Below are 14,919 nucleotides of genomic sequence, written 5' to 3'. Positions count from 1 at the left end.
GCTGGATTGGAGGAGTAGACTCTAGCAGCTTTTCTCACTGAGGTTTTTCCCATCTTGGGTTTTCCTCGTATATACCGGTGTCATGTGATGTGCCTTTTGTGTGATTGCATCGTGATGTCTTGCTTTATCTCACTGGTAGGTTTACTTAGTGTTTGCATTACTAACTGGTGCTCATTCTTAGGATTAAAAGGTTTAAGAGTTTTGGATACCACTGATTCACCCCCCTCTTAGTGGTACATTGTGTTCAACAAACATATCTCACCATAATCAACACCCTCAACCTAAAAACAGCCTTTTGCAACCAACCTTACTTTATACTTCTCAATGCTTCCATTTAAACCATTCTTTTTCTTCAACACCCATTTACAACCAATAGGTTTTCGTCATTTAGGCAAAGGTACAAGATCCCATGTATCATTATTTTTCAAAGCAGTCATTTCTTCTTCCATATCGATCTTCTAGGATTATGCATCATCCATACCTAATGCCTCTTCTACAGATATGGGTTCATCCATATTAGTATTCAAAGCAAAAATACATCTCCAATCATCAGGTGAATACCTTTCAGGTGGTTGTCTATGTCTTGTAAACCTTAAAACACGTTGAGTTGGAGGTTCTTGCTCCTCTTTTGAAGATTCAAAGCTAGATGAGCTCTCCTCAACTTCTTCCCTATCTAGGGGTCTCGATTCAACTCTTTCGAGTGTAGAAGGGAATTGAATCATATCATTCTGTTTAGTCTATTTTGGTTGAAATATAAAAGAAGGAGGCTTAATTTCTCTAAAAAAAACACTTCTACTATGAATTACCTTATGTGCAACAAGGTCCCAAAGCTTGTATCCTTTCACATCATAACTGTATCAAATGAAGATGCATTTCACAACCTTGTTCTCCAACTTTGTTTTCTTCTCCTTTGGCACATGCACATATGCATCACAACCAAAAATGCTAAGATGTCTCAATGAAGGTTTTTGACCCGACCATGCTTCCATCGGAATTTTATCAACAAGAGCTAATGCAGGAGACTTGTTAACTAGTTAGCAAGCAGTGGAAACAACTTCAACCCAAAACTTTTGTTCTAGACCAACACCACTAAGCATAATCCTAGCCTTCTCCATCAGTGTCCTATTCATTCTTTCTGCAACTCCATTTTGTTATGGAGAATACAGAGTTGTCTTTTGTCTGTTAATGCCATAGTCTTTACAAATCTATCAAAATCATTAAAGAAAAATTCATTGCCATTATCTCAAACATTTGATTTTCTTTCCAATCTATAACTCAACCATTACTTAAAATTTTTTAAATCAACTGAAAACTTCAGATTTACTCTTTAAAAAATATACCCATGTCCTACTAAAATCATCAATAAATAAAACATAATATGTGGATTTTCCAATCGAAGGAACATCTACAGGACCAAACACATCAGAACGAATAAGATAAAAAACACAACAAGATTTATGAGAACTGAAGTAAAACTGAACGTGGTATTGTTTTCCATATATACAATGCTCACAAACATCAAAGTCAAGATTACAAACATTCAAACTTTCAACAATGTCTTTATTTTTCAATGTCCCTAGATCCTTTTCTCCAATGTCACCAAGTCTCTGGTGCCATAACATAGTCTTCTCTACAAGTAACTTTGTTTTAGAAGAAAGAGCACCCTTAGGTACTCAAAAGCCATCTCCATCCGTTGAAGGTGAAACCCTCAAATCTTTTGACGAAGTATCCACATATTTAATTTTTACATAAGTGCTATTACACTCAACAATGTATGTCTCTAGCTTATACAAAATGCCAAACCTAACACCTCTAGAAATCACCATAGAACCCTTAATCATATTGCATCCTGCATTTGAAAAAAGTACTGGCACACCCACATCTATCAGTTTTCTCATAGATAATAAATTTTGTTTTAATCCAAGGATATACAACACACCGCCAATCCTTTTTATTCTACCATCAGGAAACTTGATCCTAAATTTACCACGACCAACAATATCTAAATGTGAATCATCACCCAAATACACCTTACATCCATTAAATTATTCATATTCATAAAACCAATCTCTATTGGAAATCATATTAAAGATGCACCTAAGTCAATTAACCATGCATCATTACCTGCATGAGTAGCCAAAGCCGCAATGAATGCATCACCATCTTCCTTCTTGAACTCAAAATTAGAATCGTACTTCTTCTTTTTCTTCTTTTATTCTTTACAATCCTTACGGATGTGTCCTAGTTTGTCCCAATTCCAGCATGTGACTTTGAACTTTCTAGGAGATTTTGATCTTCCTTTGGAATTGGATTTATTATGCTTCTCATTCTTCTTGCCTTTTTCCCTAGGTCTTCCTCGAACAATTATGACTTCCTTCAAACTGATGGATACCTTTCTCCACATCTCTTCACCAAGTAGGGCACCCATCACATCTTCAAACTTCAAAATAATAGAAGTACTACCTATAGCCATAAAAAGAGAATCCCACGAATTAGGCAAAGAACAAAGCAAGACTTGACATTTCTCCTCTTCGTCCATCTTAACACCAACAAATACCAATTGAACAACCAACATATTAAATGCTTCTAGGTGGTCTACAATTCGTCCACCCTCTTCCATCTTCAAAGGATACAATTTCTTCCTCTAGAAAATCTAATTTAATAAATATTTAGCTTGATACATCTCACAAGCTTAGTCCATATCTTCTTTGCAGTATTCTCTTCGTGGAAATTAATCAGTACAGAGTCTGCCAAGCACAATCTTATTAGATCCTTGACTTTATGATCCATAACATCATATTGAGCAACTACAGTAGGATCTGAGGGTATTTGGAAATTCACATCAATGACATCCCACAAATCTCGATCTATTAGCAGATCTTCCATCTTCAACTTCCACATCTCAAAATTAATTCCATTAAATTTATCCACCTCTATTCTCCCTAACAAACTTGCCATTTGAAAATTCCCAGAACAAGATCAAAAAGTGTCTTTTTCACAAGCTCCTACTCAAATCTGGATTAGTTCAAAAAACCCAACAACCCACAACTAAAACCAAATGTGATTAGGCTCTAATACCACTTGTAAGGAAGTTAAGTAGTGGAACAACTCCCTACACTAATCTTGAGAGGAGGGTAATGCAAAAATTTTTATAGATCATCACAACAATTAGAGAAACTTAACAAAAATAGATATAATAACATTCATACCACAACACAATGATTTACACGGGGAAAACCCTTTCAGAAGAAAAACCCCACACTCCAAAAGTCGCCCAATATATTATTCAATAATTAATTATAGATTACAATATACTTGTAGAGAAAGCTCTTCACAGGAGTACCACTAATAAGAGATTCAGAGGTAACTCAATATCCATAAGACTCTTACACACAACCTCTAACTCACACAACTCATATATAGGAGATACAATACAAGAAACTGTCAAATGATATTACAAAACCATGGGCTAAAACCACCCAATAAAGTATAGTCAACCTTATCTCCAATATAGATGCCCTATTACATGTCAAAACACATTTTCAAAACATGCCCCTCCCTTTTATAGCTCATTTATGTGTCTAATGCATTTTATATTTCTTATTTCAGGAGTCCAAATTTTCGGAGGCCATAACTTGTGAACTATGTGTTCGATTGAGGAACTGTTTGAAGCGTCAGAAAGCTTGCAAAGTGCTCTATCGCCTCATAAACCTATATGAAATTTATACCCACTTTTCAAGGAATTTATGAGGGTCTAAATTACTCAAAATTAAGTTTAAACCTTTCACTGCGCCTCTCCAAAACTAAAACTTTAATATCTTCAAAACTAGTTGTGATATTGCGACGAAACTTTACCGGTATGCTTATCTAGCCAACCAAAAGCTTTGGGGAGAATTTAGCACTATTTAATGCTCAAATGAAAATTTACTATAAATAGTAACCTCATGTAAATGCAAGGTTGAGACACCATTTTCCCAACAATAAACAAGACTTAAATGAAGAGAACATACTATGTGAAGAAGTCATATGATAAGAAGATCCAAAATCAAGTATCCAATCTTTTGACTCAAAATGAACAACTACAACAAGTGCTTTCTCCTTATGTTTCTCTAAATTTGATGATGAATTTCAAAAGATGAACACTCTAACATTGTTGAAGGAAAAATAGTTTGATTCTTCTTAAGAAGATGCTTCAACTTATCAAGCTATTTTGAATAATGTTGATGTTAACCATGTCCTATTTTAATATAATATGGACATATAGGCTTCTCCTTTTTGGATAATTCCCCTTGAGAGGAAGAGGATTTGGATAATTATGTAGCATATTCTTTTTTCTTATTTTGCTTCTTCTTTAGGATTCTTAGGCTCTCTTTATACCTTAAGCTTAGTTTCTACCAATAGTTGGTGTTTAGAAGACTTGTTGATAAGTCCATATGAATTAAATTTGCTTCGTTTTGGATCAGGAGAATTAGAAAGTCATCAAAGCTAGGATCAACATTTGACACTTCCATAGAAACTTGATGGGTTTGAAAGATTAAAATAAATATAGAATACAAGTTAGGACCAAGCATGGAAAACACGTTTAGAATCAATTGTAATTGTTCCTTACAAATATTCTAATATTTTTAGTTATGTTCTTATTTGCTTAATCTTGTAGATGTAGTTTTGGACGCAGTCAAAACCTTCAGGATCAAGATTCATCAAATCATTATCAATCTAATATCCCCTAATCTTATTAGTTTTGTCATAAAAATATTTAAAATTCCCCCAATCATCCTGAAGTGTCTTGCATGATTCAATATGAATTTGTAAATCAAAAGAGACTAATGAACATATTCTTCCAAATATTTTCTCATGATTGGTCTCCCATATTGCAATTTCATTAGCATCAGTAGGTTGAGAAATGGTTTTCTTTAGATAACCTAAATATCCTTTCCCATGAGATAATTACATATTGATTTTCTCCACGAAGTATATTTTATGGAGTTGGGAGTTCACTTTGAGATTTCCCCATTGTAAGAAAAAACAACAAGAAAAAGAAAGCAATCAACCACCACAAGATTATACCCCTAAATTTCTCTATCAAGAATTTTCCAATAATATATGACTTTGACACTTTATATTTAGTGATATTATAGGGTTGGCTTACCAAAAATAGTAAAGTGGACTTGATTGTAGTGGATATAGATGTCAAATTTAGCCACAAACATAAAGTATAATTTAGAAAAATACAAATCAATCTGATCATACAATTGCAAAGTATAATAAAAATTGTGCATTTTTTAAAAATAAACAAAAAAATGTTATTGTAGGAGTGAGAACGAAGCCCTCAAAGTTACAAAAATGAGAGCAATTCAGTAACACCTATGTTTTGTATGATAATCAAAAACAAAAACATGCATTCTTTAGATCATTAACATATATGATTAGACTGTTTTAAATGCTAAAAATTAGACCACATAGGGTCATAAACAATTAATATTTATCATACCACCCAAGCTATTAAAAACTATAAATAAACAACCATCTACAATTAAACATACATTTATATATCTTCCTATACATAACAAATTACTAACTAAAAGGTTAATTTTCATATTACATATTTCTCTAGTGTCTATAAAAAAAGTATCTTTTTGTGAGGATTTGTTGTTTAACATTTACTTTCCTAGTTAAAATGACATTATAAATGTTTGCTTTCACAACCATTGTTGTTCTAAGGGGGCTCTATTTTTTATAGTTCATCATTAGATCTTACAAATTCAACAGTGTAGTCTTCTCCATTGTTGACATGGAATATTGGACCTCAATGAAGTCTAAATCTATTTCTAGGGTCTTAGGAGGATGCCCCTTATTGTATTGTTTTTGGAACTCTAGATAGCCTTTCATGTAGGGGATATTGTCTATTTTGTTGAAGGGTTAGTGTCTGCCATATTTTACTTCAGCCTTGTTGACCTCCACTATTATTTGCTTCAACAGTTTTGGAAACTTATCTTTGGAGAATTCCATTGTTAACGTGACTTGCACAAAAATGTGGAAGAAAATGAGTCTTCTTTTAAATCAGTAATTACTCTCCTTGTACCCTAGAAGATATCCTCATTTCTTTATTTTCAATTTTTCCATAAAATAGCAAAAGATAATAGAAGCCAAAAAGAACTACAAGCATTATTTAATTCATTCAAAAAACCAAATAAAACTTCCTATCATTTAATTCTACCTTTATCTTACCACCCTCCTAGATTTGTACAAAACATGTTCCAAATTTCTTTTGCAAATAAATAATTAAAAAACATGTTACACCACTATGAAGAGCATAAAAGTCTACCCTAAACAAAAAAAAATCTCTCAAAAAGGAGCCCAAATGATCGAGATATGCCCTTTTGAAGTTGTACTCGATAAGCCAAAATGTAAACAAAGAGGGGAGCAAATTGGAGGGATGTGCCCACTTACATCATAGTCATGTTAGCACTAAATACTATCCCAGACACCATAATATTCCCATCTAAGCAAAATATTATCTTGCTACCAAAGATGTTAGAATATTGTCCCTCAGATGAAATATTATGATTAAACATTAATATATTTGACGAAATCTAGGAGATATTCCATAAAAGTTGAGCAATTGGTGGGTTTGGTTGATGCTAGTAGTAGACTATATAGGAGAGATGTATGGTTGTCAAAAACCACACCACGTGTCCCTTTCTACATGATTGATACCCATTGTACCATGTAAGCGACTAAGACAAGACTGTGCAGGGTTTGTACCTTATAGATCTTGAAATTTTATTTTTTATTTAAATTCTATTCTTAAATAAATATTTTTTTCACTCATACCAATGATGACAAGACCTACATGATTGTACTATCATATGATCGTTTATATGTGTGTAAGGTAAAATTTAGAAGATTAAACTATTATAAAACCAACAAAGATCCAACCACATAAGCCTTGGTTCTATACTCAAGAATCCACCATACACCAACAAAGAACCTAAAACCTGCAAATCATGATAAAATCGAAAGATTATACCATTCACATGCTAGATAGGGTTTGATCTCTATTGTTTCCTATTTGCAATGATCTTGTTTGATATGATTTCTCTCGTATTTAATGTGTGCACAAGAGCTCAACAAATAATAGATTCTGGTTGTGAAGTCGTTAGATCACTTGAAGATTGATTGATTGTGGAATAGCTAGATTTCTAGATTAGGGTTATGAAAGGATGAAGGAATCCTCTTATGTAGAGAATGCGAGATAGGATTGAGAGGTGAAAGGATAAATGGTCGGCTAGGATTAAAGGGTAGGTAGGGAAAAGGATAAATTATTAGAAAGGTGGTTAGGATAAAATCAAGAGACGAATGACAAGTGTCATGGAGGGAAAAGGTAATGAATTAATTAATTAAATAAATATTTATTTAATTAATAGAGGAAGTGGGGCCAATTAGATAAATAAATAATTTATTTAATTTAGGGAAATGATAATTTAACTAAATAAAAATATTTATTTAAATAAAGAAAAGCTATAAAAGGCTTAATGAATTAATTAAATAAATAAAAATCTATTTAATTAATAGGAGGCTTAGGATTTAAATAAATAAAAATATTTATTCAATTAGGACTTGACAATTTTAGGTGTAGTGTCCATCCTAGACTTGTCTTTTGATTTATGCATTGATAGACTCGATTTGACTCTTATGTGATGTCTTGATTGATGTTTATGACTCTATCCATGTGATTAGATGCTATGGATGATGATAGACATTTTATATTGACACATATTATACGATGACTCTTATGGATGATTGACATACCTTGGATTATTATGATGATAGATTTTCTTGATGATCTTATATGTGCTCATTATTCATGATGGATCGTAGTGCTTATGGTAATTCGATGATATCTTGGTTATTCTAACCCCATTCTATGATTATGATGATTGAGTTGATGCTATGATGATTGTGATTGTCTTCTAGTGTATTCGTGTTAGATATGATGCCATATCACCCATTACGAGCATGATATGACATTGCCATTCTCTATCACTTGCCCGATCATTTATGATATGTATATGTTATTGTGAATGTTATTTCATGGTTATTGGTGGTTGCAAGATTTGCAGGTACTAGACATCGACTCCACCTGGTCTCACAGATTTGAGCGTGTCTTATCCCAATGGCAAGTTGTTGGAGATGGCATAAGTTTCCTTCCTTATACTCTAGGTCTTAGTTGATATCCTAGTCAGTCTAATGTCTCAGTTGAGTTGTCTTGTGGCATATTGCAATGCGTTGGTAGACCCTTGTGTCGGGTTGTCTTGTGGCATTGTGAGTATTTGAATATTTAATTAATTAACAATTGATTAATATAGTTTATTCATGTTAAAATCAAATTATTATATAGCTTGGTTATTTAATTATTATTTGAATAATTTATTATTTATATTTATTATTTATTTGTATTGTTTGATTATAGTTTTATGAGCCTTGGGTATTTATTTATTTAATTATTTTATATGGTTGTGATTTAATATTTAATTGTGATATTTATTTTATATTGACTTTGGTTTATTTAATTATAGGGCTTTTGTATTTTATTTTGCCTATGAGGTTATTTTATTAAATGACTTTGATTTATTATTTCTTTGTTATTACATGGTCAATTGATATAATATATATTTATTACCTACCCTTCTATCTTATTGGTTGATTTTGTGGGGGTAAGTAAACAATACTATTTTATATTATTTACCTTGAAACTATGCATGGTAGGTAAATAATATAGTTTATTGAAATTTTCTGATTGGCTGGGTTTTTGGCTATGGTTTTGATTTAATTTTTATAAATATGCCTTCCTGAGTTTTCACGGGGGTTGGCTTCTCTGTGAATTTGATTATTGCTGGAGATTTTGGTTTGGATTGGAAGCTTGGATTGGACTGTTGAAGCTTGAGGATTTGAGTTTTCTCTCCTTTGAATTTTGCTAGCCATCACTCTATTTTTCTAGGTTGGAGCTTTGCCTTCATCTTGCATTTTGATTTAAGATTAATTATTTTTTTCGTGCCTGCTAAAAGATTGTGTGCAGCGGGAAATAATAATGTTTATAGTTTCTATTACAAGATTGGGGGTTGTTAATTAGATATGAACATATATGAGTATTATTGGTAAAATTTGTATATGGGAGAGTTGTTGTGAAATAACAATTCTACATTCTCTGTGTATGATGTCTCTTGCATTGATTTCCTTTTGGACTTGTTGAGTCCTTGTTTTCTATTCTTATATGGTGCATAAGTCCTCTTTCTGCCTTATCATATCTCTTGGAGTCATATTTTGGGTTCTGGGCAAGTTTGTGCATGTCAGTGTGTAGGAGGTGCTAGGCAATGATGTTAAAATTCCTTTGTATGATTTTTAATCCTATTTATGTGTTTCTTGAAATTTATTTTGGCCTCTCGCACCTTTTGGGAGTGTCTTTTGTCCATTTTGTGAGCCTATTTTCAAATCAGAGTGAGATCGCAATTTGTTTCCTTCCATTTTCTTCATTTTTGTACTCTAGCTTCAATGAGCCACAAAAAGCCATGGATGTGCTACAGAATGCATCCAATGTACTACACAATGGTTTGGATGTGCCATTCTGCACCATGGATGCACTAAACTGCTCGATGGATGTGCCAGACTACCATGTTTTGCTAGTTTTGTCAGTTTTGCCTTCTGTGGTTACTTTTCCATATTTGGGGCTTGTACTACAAGCTTTTGTGATTGTCTTGGGTTTATTTGAGACATTTATGGTTTATTATTTCTTATTTTATCATTTATTTTGGCTCCAAAAATAAGGATTAGGCCTTGCCGTTGAGGATTGTTCATACATGTTGATTAGCTCCAACAAGAAGGAGAATGCCTTGTTGTTGAGGTTGATTGTATATGAGCTCCAGTGGGATGGATGTGCCTCACTGTTGAGGATTGTATTTTCATATTGTTGAGCAAGATGGATGCATGCCTTGCTCTTTCTTATTGTTGTGATTTAATTGGTGGAGGCACTTGCTTTACATGTTGGTTTTGTGATTCATGTTATGCTTCTGTTTTGTATTAGTGAGGCTGTGGCTATCGATGTATATTTCTTTAGAGCATTCATGATGTTGTTGTGATGTTATTGTGATTTATGTTTCACCCTAAGGTCTTGGTCCATGGATAGGGGGAGTGGGCTCTTGCATGTGTAGGACTGGGGTCATGAGCAATAGGCTTATAAGAGGTTCCTTGTAAGGATGTTTAGGGTCTAGATCTATCATGGAGCCACATGGAGAGTTTTCTTTTAATTTTCAAGCGACAACCATAATAATTAATTAGTGGGATGGGTAATTAGGATTCACCTAATCAAGATAATGAAATTGGTTTTGTGGCCCCACCTCATATCCCTTGAGTAGAGACTTAGGATGAACTTGGGAAGACTGTAGAGATGGTAAGACAAGCTCCCTTGATTGGCTCCAAGATTGAGATGGATCCACATGTCTATCAAGGTGTGGTTTGACCCCTTCTATGTGAGGATAGCATGTGATGACACTCTTTCCCTACATGTGTCCATGATCCTTATGCCTTGATTGTTGAGTGTGCCTCTGGGATTTTATTACATTTTGATTTAGCCTCGTATTGTGTTTTGTTGTATTCATTATGTGATTGCTTTTCTAGGATTGTGAGTTCTTGTCCCTTGGTTTTTAGGTGTCAGCCTAGGTCTAAATTGTTAGTTGGAACCTTGTGTTATATCCTAGCATGGGGGTGGTTCCTTATGGTTCCACATGGTCGGGTGGTTTGATGCCTTCTTACATTGGGATGTTCTTCATTGGATGATATCATGCATGGATGTGGATTTATATCTTCTTTTCATGTGGATGGATCTTTGGAGTATTATTTATGTAATTGAAATCGGAATCATGTACTTTATATCATGAGATGTAATTACAAAGAAAGAATATGTAAACATATGTAATAGGACTTGTAGTAGGTTGAGTTCATGATGGGTTGTAAGGGATCATAATTGTTGTAATTGGATATTTCTTATGTAAGTCATTCTAGATCAGAAACGAACTAAATAAATGAGTAATGTGATTGGATTATCTTGTGTGTGTATATGGATAGTAGTGAGAGTGTTTAATGATTCATGTATGTCTAGAAGTGAAAGTATTAAATTGAAATGAAGTTATTCCTTAATATTGGTTATTATAGAATGTGAATATGAATGAGTAGCTTGTAGATCATATGGTATTCTTAAAGAAAATGAATTAGATCTGCATTAAGTGATACTTATGTGGAAATTTGACATTATCATGCTAGATGGATTTTTAAAGGGAATTAGGAACATTTGATTTGGTGCTTTAAAATGAATCCAAGAGTTAATGGGGATATGTATGATTTGCATTCTCATGGTAATTGATTAAGAACTCAATGTGATGGATGTTTATGGTAATGTAAAATGGATGTGCTTTATGTTATTGTTAATTGAGTAATGGCGTTGAGATACCCTAGAGAAGGATAGTTGTTGTATTCTTATTTCCACTTGCGTAGGATGATGTTATGGTCATGTTTATGATGTTATATGCTTTTTGTAGATATTGAATTAATGCATATGTGTAGATGTATCTTTTTATGTTGCATCAGTGGATTTTTTTAAAAAAAATTTATCTCTATTTGTTAGTTAGATTAGTTATTTTCTATAGGGTATTTTAGCAGGCATTACATTAGGTGTCTACAATACAGAGGGGAAAAAAATTTATAGGCAAAAAAGTACAAACGTGTGTCACACTTTTATAAAGGAAATGACAAAAAAAATACAAATTTTTCAATTTTGACTACGTAAAAGTGGTCTTTCTATTTTGAATTTTAAGATGATGTAAACTAATGAAATATAGAACCCTTGACGAGGTTTATGCTTGTAATTGTTTAAAAATATATATAATAATTTTGATATTTTTTATAAATTTAAGAATAAAATCTAAATTGTTAATTTATTGTTTTTAAATGAGGTTGATGATACGTCACAAAAGAAGAGCCAATTTTTTTTTTTGCCTTTCTTTAATCCAAACATATAAATTCAATATTACTGCATGAAAAAAAAATTCAATGAATACTTTTCTTGTAATAATGTTCTAAAGTCGAACTTCATTTGAATGTCATAGTTTTCATGTGACATTAACTTTTGTCTATTTGAAAAAAACAAATTATACCCTTTTGGTGAGGATTCTCTCCTTTGTTGCACCAAATATTTTTAAATCTGTTTTGAAAATTTATTTTAATTTCTTATCAACCGCATGTTTGATTATTAAAACCTAGTTACATTTTTTAAATCATAATAAAGCTAATCAAATTATCAAAAAATATATATTTCTATATCCTAGACTTTGAGCTATACAAAAGTGTATTTGTAAATTTTCCACAGATTTTCATGAAAATATCCCTATTTAGAAAAAATCAAAGAAATTAAAGTTTTTTCTGAATTTTCTCCAAAAGAGAGATTAAGCAACCACATAGATAGTTTTTGGTCAATAAACCTTTTTCATAAATGTCAGGTAAATTTTTTAATGTGATTGATGACAGTAGCACATCATGAAAGGAAGCTAAGGTGAAGAAAATTCTTCCTAATACTAATCTAGTGGGATAAATAAAGCAAATTTTCTTACAAATATTAAACTGTTACAAAATAAGAAACATGTACAAAAGGAGATATACAACATGCAAATATATTAACAATAAACACAAGATATATGGGGAAAACCCTTTTAGGATAAAAACCCCACACTCTAAAAGTCACCTAATACATTATTCAGAAATCAACAACTAAATATAATATGCTTGCAAAGCAAGCTATTCACTAGAGTATCACCAACTAGAGATTTGGAAGTAACTCGATAGCTATAAGATTCTTACACACAACCTCCATCTAATGTACCTAATATATAGGAGATATAATACATGAAACCATCAAATCACATTACAAAACTATGGGATAAAACTATCCAAAAAGTGCCGCCCAATTTATTTACAATCAAAGATTCCCTATGATGTGTTAAAACACACACCAACACATGTAACTCCCTTTTACAATTCACTTATGTATCCAACACATTTTTATATTTCCTATTTCAAGAGACCCAACTTTGAAAGGCCATAACTTTTGAACTATGTGTCCTATTAACAAACTATTTGAAGCGCCATAAAGCTCACAAAGTATTCTATCAAGTGATAACCTACTTCGCTAGTTACAAAAATTTTTGAGTCATTTTAGAGGCTCTAAAGCCTTCAAAATTAATTTCAAAACTCTCATTTACAATTTTCAAAAATAGAAACTTTAATATCTTCAACTCTAGACATGATCTTGCAATGAAAAATTTATCAACATGCATATCTAGCCAATCCAAAGCTTTGAGAAAAAAATTAGACCAATTTATGCTCAAATGAAAACTTACTGTAAATAGTAACCTTATGTAAATGAAAGGTTGAGACACTATTTTTCTAACACAACACACCCTTCAATACCACGTGAAATGATTTTGAACCAAAGCTACAAACTGGTAAGGTCACAAACGGGGTACCCCATCCCCATTTAACAATGTTGAGGCTCAAACTCGTGAGCATATTAGATCAGTGAAGGCACATGTCTGCAACCACAATTGCCCAACAAGGTTTTGAGCCTTGGTGGTCATAACAACAACACCACCACTTAACCAACACACTATGAGAAGAACCTTGACCAAAACACTCGATTAAAATACCTTTCAATTGAATTTTTTTCCCAAAATCTTACATATAAATTTGAAAGTGATTCAATTTTTTAATACAAACAAATTATTTTATAGTTTCAAGTAAAAAAATTTCACCCAAAACTATATGTATTGCATATATGTCGCATGGTTAGAGTAAAACAGTTTAGAGCAAAACTATTTCCCTAGAATTTTTTTTGTTGGTTGAAAGAGTGACACAAATCTATGCTTCTTCCTGAGGGCCTAAGGAAAGTTCTCTAATTTTGACAAATTAATAGTCAATCTTAGAGGTCTTGGGACTTTTAGATGTGATGGTTTGCTTTGGCTCATAATGGTCCAAAATTGTATTTACTTTCTAGATATGACAACCACCTCCCTACTTCAAACCCTCATAAATCTAGCCTCACATGCCTAACTTGAGCAAAATAAAAGGTAAATATTGTCTTTATTGAACAAACTAAACTCAATGGTGAGCTTAGATATGCACCAAGAATCTCCAAAATGAACTTGTAATGTAAATTTATGAAAAGAAAACCTCCCAAATATGACATTTCTATCAAGTTTTTTTGATTATCCAAGTTGTCATTCGATGCAAGAGAAATGGATACTCAAAATTTGAAGATCCACCAAGATTTGAAATCTTAAAACAACTCAAGCATAAATCACTCTCAAATATAAAAGTGGATTTGCATATCTGAAGCACTAATGCCATGTTAGATTAACTCAAGAACTCAAGCTCCAAAAATCACTTGCAACCAAAACTTTGCTCTACTAGAGATTAAACAAAGAGCATAATTTTTCAATAATGGATGCAATATAATATTAGATCAAAGTATGATCAATATGCAATATAATACAAAAATAATTTGAGATTACAAAAGGAACTCAATTATATATCCAAAGTGAGATTGGATTAGACAAGATCAAGACAAGTGTTATAATCATATGACATCTACCCAGGACACAAGATAAAAATAACAAAAGATAAGATAAAATCTCATGCCAATTATGACTTCTAGAAATATTTCTAGGACCTAAGTAAACTTAACATGTGAATAGGACCTATTATGTGAATTAGTCAGGTAAAAAATATTGTTCACACCAACATACTTAACCAAAATTTTCTATTAGCACTATCTCTCATGATTTGTATGCCTAATTTAAAGTGAAACAAAAGTTG

This window comes from Cryptomeria japonica, chromosome 5, assembly GCF_030272615.1.
Source record: "Cryptomeria japonica chromosome 5, Sugi_1.0, whole genome shotgun sequence".
Classification (NCBI taxonomy): Eukaryota; Viridiplantae; Streptophyta; class Pinopsida; order Cupressales; family Cupressaceae; genus Cryptomeria; species Cryptomeria japonica.
The sequence above is the reverse complement of the archived record's forward strand: the minus strand, read 5'-3'. Positions refer to the sequence as shown.